The 5,838-nt window shown below is 33.2% G+C and overlaps 1 long non-coding RNA gene across 1 annotated transcript; it reads right to left on the bottom strand.

Moving 5' to 3' along the window:
- Positions 1–2,613: 2,613 nt before the first annotated feature.
- On the bottom strand, positions 2,614–3,750 carry LOC110867347. Its single transcript, XR_002551536.2, has 2 exons — positions 3,551–3,750; positions 2,614–2,883 (listed from the first exon to the last, which is right to left on the bottom strand). It is a non-coding gene; the product is annotated as an uncharacterized LOC110867347 (long non-coding RNA).
- Positions 3,751–5,838: the final 2,088 nt, after the last annotated feature.

Here is a 5,838-nt window from a genome sequence, read left to right on the forward strand (position 1 = left end):
AATAGATTCTCACCTCCTTACTGCTAGAGCTCGTAGCTAGCGGCTTTACTTACTTTAAACGTCGACGATGCCTTCAGTTTATAAACCAACCTACCGCAATTCTTGAACAATCATCCCAATCCTCAATTCTTGTTTTACAATCATTACTACAATTCCATCTACAAATTAAATGCAATCAAGTACAGAAAACCATCCCAATCCCGACATCATCTTTTTACAAAACAGTTTGATTACTAGTTGTCTTTTACAATTTGTTCATTAAAAAAACAGTTTTTTTGTACAATTTGTCTATCTTCTACAATCAATTTGGTATTTTTCGGATGGTATTTTAAGTCCCCATAAATGCTAACAGACCAATTTTTTTTAATAAACCAGAATACTAAATTAACCTGGTCCGCTTAAACCGAATACTAAACTACCCGATTAACTGAATAACATATGGATCACTTCTCCGATATAATATGAAACTTACAAAACCCGATTAACCCGAAACCTAATTAACTAACCTGAAGAACACCCCTACTTGAAGTAGGTTATTGGCACACAACATCTTCTTTTAAAGAATAAAAAGTCTAGGGGTGTCAATCGTGTTGAGCTTATCAACTAGTGGGCTTATGGGTTTCAGGATGGTGTGTTGAATTCTTCAACCAGGATCCAACTCATATATTTACTCATGTGATGTCGTATTGGACCTACTTAAACTTATGTCGTGTTCCGGTCTTGTTTCGTGTCGATCCGTTTTGATGTTCATTTGTGAATATAAGTAATACACGGTAACTTAGTATCAAATTATACAATCCAACTACTTTGATGATCAAATACTTTGATGATCAAACGAAACAATTTTTGCAATTAGTGTCATTTCGATAGTTTTTGTTTATTTATATCTCATTCCTGAACCCAGGGGCGCAGGATAAGTGGGGCAGGAGGGGGCGCCCCCCCTCCCTGAATTTTTCGCTCCGTAGTGTTATATATGTAGTTTTCGTATAGAAATTTTTGGATGTATACGTTTTCGCCCCCACGGTTCTATAGAATTTTATGGGTATATATGTTTTCGCCCCCCCCCCCCCTCCCCCCGGTTTTCGAGGGCAAGCTTCGCCACGGCCTGAACCAGCCTAAATTTTGACACCAGTTTCGAGTACCAAAAAAATGACACTATAAGAAAAAAAAATTGGCCCCTGACAAGAACCGACAATCACCGTTTGTACGATAGCTTGAGAAGCGAGTCTTTGTTATCATGGTTGCAAACTTGATGATATTACTGTTAAACTGATGAGTGGTTTTAATCATTCTTTCAAATGATCATCGTAATCCTTTTTATCATGGTTGCAGTCTTTGTTATCATCGTAATCCTTTTTATCCCTTTTATATATTTACATCATTTTTTTTTTGAAAGACAAATTTGGATACGGACCACTGGCATATCATCGCGCCACCAGCGGAACCACCCGATCATATCCATCTCCATAATGCCTATACATAAATTCAGGAGGAAACTCAATAAATATGGGAAAACCCCCCTTGTGGGAATCGAACTCATGACCTATTGGTCTCAAAGTTTTATTCCACCCCTAAGATGCCACTAGACTATATATTTAGATCATAGTTGGATACTTGGATAACTTATAAGATGTATTCATTGCATTATATTACTCTATGCATTAGGCTCTCAGTTTTAAATATCTATACTTGCCAAATTTGGATTTCTGATTAAAATGCAGCTTTATGATTAGTTTTGCTACTTATTAATCGGCTAGGAGTTAACTACAAAATTCAAAATTTCTAAAAAATGTAAAAAACTATAAAACACCATAATTTCAATCATAAAACATATACAAAATCCACAAATAACATAAGGGTGGAGGGAGTCGTTCAATCACTTTAGAGTCTTTGAGTTATTCTCTAGCCAATAGTATCATATTATGTTATGTCAAGTCCCCATTCCACTCCCCATTTTGCACTCAATCACTGACAATGATTCAAACACCTAGAGAGTGGTAAAAAATTAAAAAAAAAAATTGTGATTGGTTGAAAGGGGTTGGGACCCACCATTAAACCCCCCCCCCTCCTCCTTCCCTCCTCTTCCCGCAGCGGTGAGTAGTCACCGATTTAACAATTCCCCGCTCACCGATTGAAGGCCGGCAACCCCCTTCCCCGATCAAACTCACCGCAACGATACCCTCCACCGTAATAAAGATTACTAAAACACTTTGTGTTCTATGTTGATTATCATGTTTTGTTTTGTTTTATATTTATAGTTCTACGATTGGTGTGTTTGGAGGTTTTTATGAACTTCTAGAGTTTGAATATAGTGTTTTAGTAATCTTCACTCTGTTATTTGTGGGTTTTGGTTGCGTTTTAGGGTTGAAATTATGACGCTTTATGACTTTATATATTTTTTAGGAGATTTAGACTTTGTAGCGGAACCCCATCCTTTATTAATATATCAATTTTCTTTCAATTTTTATATTTGTGGTGTTGATTTATGCATGTTAATTGTGTTCATTTTAATAATTCTGTTACACTTAAATACCACTTAACATTAACATTGTACTTAATTTTAATAATTCATTTTAATAACTCACACCACTTTTGTGGTGGGCAAACATGATTAACACCCTAAACATAAATTAGATTGCAGTTTAGATAATATTACATAAATAGTAAGACAACAATTTGTTTTACTTTATTCTTTCTAATTGGAATCTCGTCAACCAAGCAGGCCTTCACATTCACTTTTGCAATTTTTCTTACAGTCTTTCTCTGAACCGTAACATTCAGGACCCACATTATTGTCATAGCAACAATACTTCTGGTCATGAATAATATCATCACTCTTTTGTGTTGTTACTTCTTTTGTCTCCTTGGTAACACTTATGCTTCCTATAAAACAAACAAAGAACTAGGAATGCATGTTGTGTATGTGACAAATTGGCATCATGGTTTTGTGCCAACATCGACCACATATTTACAACAATGTTTATGTGTGCATGGGTCAGTTTGGTTCGGTTTTTACCATTAACCATAACCATAACTACTAACTTCGTTTATGTATTTTCTTAACCATAACCATAACCGAACTTCGATTATGGCTAATCGGTTATGAAGTTGGTTATGGTTAATTTCGGTTATTAACCAAAAACTTTAACTAAAACTAACTTTTAGGATAATGTAAAAAAAATATATGCTAATGGGTCTACAAAATAAGAATGAAACCCACCGTGTTGGAGTTAGCTTGGACCTTTTTTATAAGAGAACCAATGCTATACTTTTTTATTAAAGTATCGATGTGAGATCTCTTTTAATAAAGTAAATTATGTACTAGGTGTTATATTAAATATTCATACGTTTATATAACACCTCAAAACTTTTTCAAAATAAGGGCATCTACATCAACATCATTTTTTTTACTAACAAACTTATATCTTAGTAAAAACCTCTACATGGCTATCGTAAAACATGAATCCAAGCTTCGTCACTGAATACGTATATGTGTATTTGCATGTGTGCGGGTGAACGAGTCAACCATAAAACTTAGTAAATAGCTTACCTTTAGCCATACAAACTAGAAGAAGAATAAAAAGAGTAATCAGACTAAGGTTCTTCATGTTAAACTCTTTCAACCAAAATATATTCAAAACTAAAAACACAACACTACAATTATTAACACAAAATAAAAGTAAAAGCTCCACGAGCTTCGCGTGAGTGAGTATATTCGAAACAGAAAAAGGCGTGTTCCGTGAATTGAGGCTAACATATCCTTTACTTCATGTATAAGTTATAAATTATAAAACAACAATACAAATATTGGTGAATAAGTTATAAATTATAAAACAGTCCCAAGGGTCATGCATTGTAATGAATTTCCCTGTTAGCCTTCTACTATTTCAATGTAATTTCCCGTTGGGGATGGTATTATTATGAAGATAAAAATTATGATCTACATTATCAGATAAAATATTATTACCTGGAAATGAATTAGTGAAAGTTTTTTATTCTGATTTTTTTATTTAAGCACTATGGGATGGTTTTGGTTGATCAGTGGCTAATCTTTCATAACATGAGAGTCCCACATGTGTTACTCGAAAGCTAAAGATATAGTTCGTGGGATTGTTTTGGTGACGTGTTGGTGCTTATGGAAAGCGAGGAATTCAAAGATCTTTTCTAACGGAAGCGGCGTGGGTGACGAGATCTTTAGGGATGTGAAGTCTCTCAGTTTCTTTTTGTTAAAAAATAGGTCCTAACACTGTAACTTAGTTTGGAGAGATTGGTGTAATTTTCCTCTGTACATGCTGTAATCGGGTTTAGGTCCGGTCCTGCGCTTTTTTGGTCAGGCCGGCCGGTTCTTAATGAAGTTTTACCTTTCAAAAAAAAAAAAAAAAAAAAAAAAAACCTACTCTTACCTTCAATAAATATATTTGTGGTTGATTACTAAGACCATGTGTAGTGGTAACTTGTTATAATGCCCCCACCATGGGGCATTATCCGACACGTGGCAACCCAGTCAGTCAGCATGGGGCATTATAGCATAAATTGGTGTAGTGGGGATAATGCCCAAATAATGCCCCTTCCAATTATTAAACAAAAAAAAAAGCAAACACATGGATAGATGGTGATTGGCTAGTCAAAGTTGTCATACAAATGCTCACCATTGATTGGTTCAACAAACATGTGCACAGCGTTTTAATTGAAACGCCCAACCAATTTTTTTTCAAATATAACGCCCCAAAACGCCTAGTGTAGTGGGGGAGAGGGCGTTTTGGGACGTTTTTTTTTTAATTTTTTTTTTAAAATAACGCCCCACTACGGGTGGTCTAACTAATCTTACCTAACAACTTTTATTTTGAACCATGATTTGTGATATTTTTTCACTTCGCAATTGTTAATTAGCAAAGTGTCTCAATGTTCAAAATTTTTTTTTGGTCGCTGCTGATTAGCCAGAATGATTAGCTTGTTTGGTCAAAGATGCTGAGTAGTCTTCTCTAAGCTATGAAATCCCATTTTAGTAGGGGAAGTTTTCACACTGATAGAATGACATTGGGTAAGTATCTCCTGTTGCAAACCTTATCATCAAAAGAATATAAAAAAGCTTTGTAGGATTTTTGGGATTCTTCATATCTAAGTATAACTTTTATATCTAGTTAGGCTAGAACCATTGGTGATCAAATGGTTGGTTGGTTGCCCAAAAAGTGAAAAAAAAAATAAAAAAAATCATTTTTATCTCAGGACTTGGTTGTTGGGGCAACTTTGGTTGTGAAATATTTTAATATTTTCAAGATGACACATGTTGACAAATGAATGGTTAGTTTTTAATTTTGTTTTTCATTTTTGTTGTATAACAATGAATTCTACTTAAAACATGATTTTCTTTAATAACTTATTAATATTTAATTATTAAAAAAATCTAAAAACACAGTGTTGTTTAATTTTTTTTTGTGAACATATTGATATAAATTTTATTAAAAACTGAGTTCCTTCAAATAAATTTATTTTTTAATTAATTTTTTGTAGGTTGTGCCTTATCAAAAACTCTCCGTTTTTTTTCAAATTCAAGTCAAGTTCTTGTCACTGAAAATCTTCAAACCTCACAATACACAGAAAATATTAATTATAATTATTTCTAAATCATTTAATAAGTTTTTAGTATTTAATTATTAAAAAAACTGAAAACACAGTGTTGTTTAACTTTTTTTTGTGAACATAGCGATATAAATTTTATAAAAAACCGAGTTGAAGGTTAAAAAAAATAAGCATAAAAATATATATTTAATATAAAATGTTTAATATAAAATAAGCATAAAAATATATATTTAAAATAAAATGTTTTAAAGGTTGGGT

Source organism: Helianthus annuus, chromosome 17 (genome assembly GCF_002127325.2).
Source record: "Helianthus annuus cultivar XRQ/B chromosome 17, HanXRQr2.0-SUNRISE, whole genome shotgun sequence".
Taxonomy (NCBI): Eukaryota; Viridiplantae; Streptophyta; class Magnoliopsida; order Asterales; family Asteraceae; genus Helianthus; species Helianthus annuus.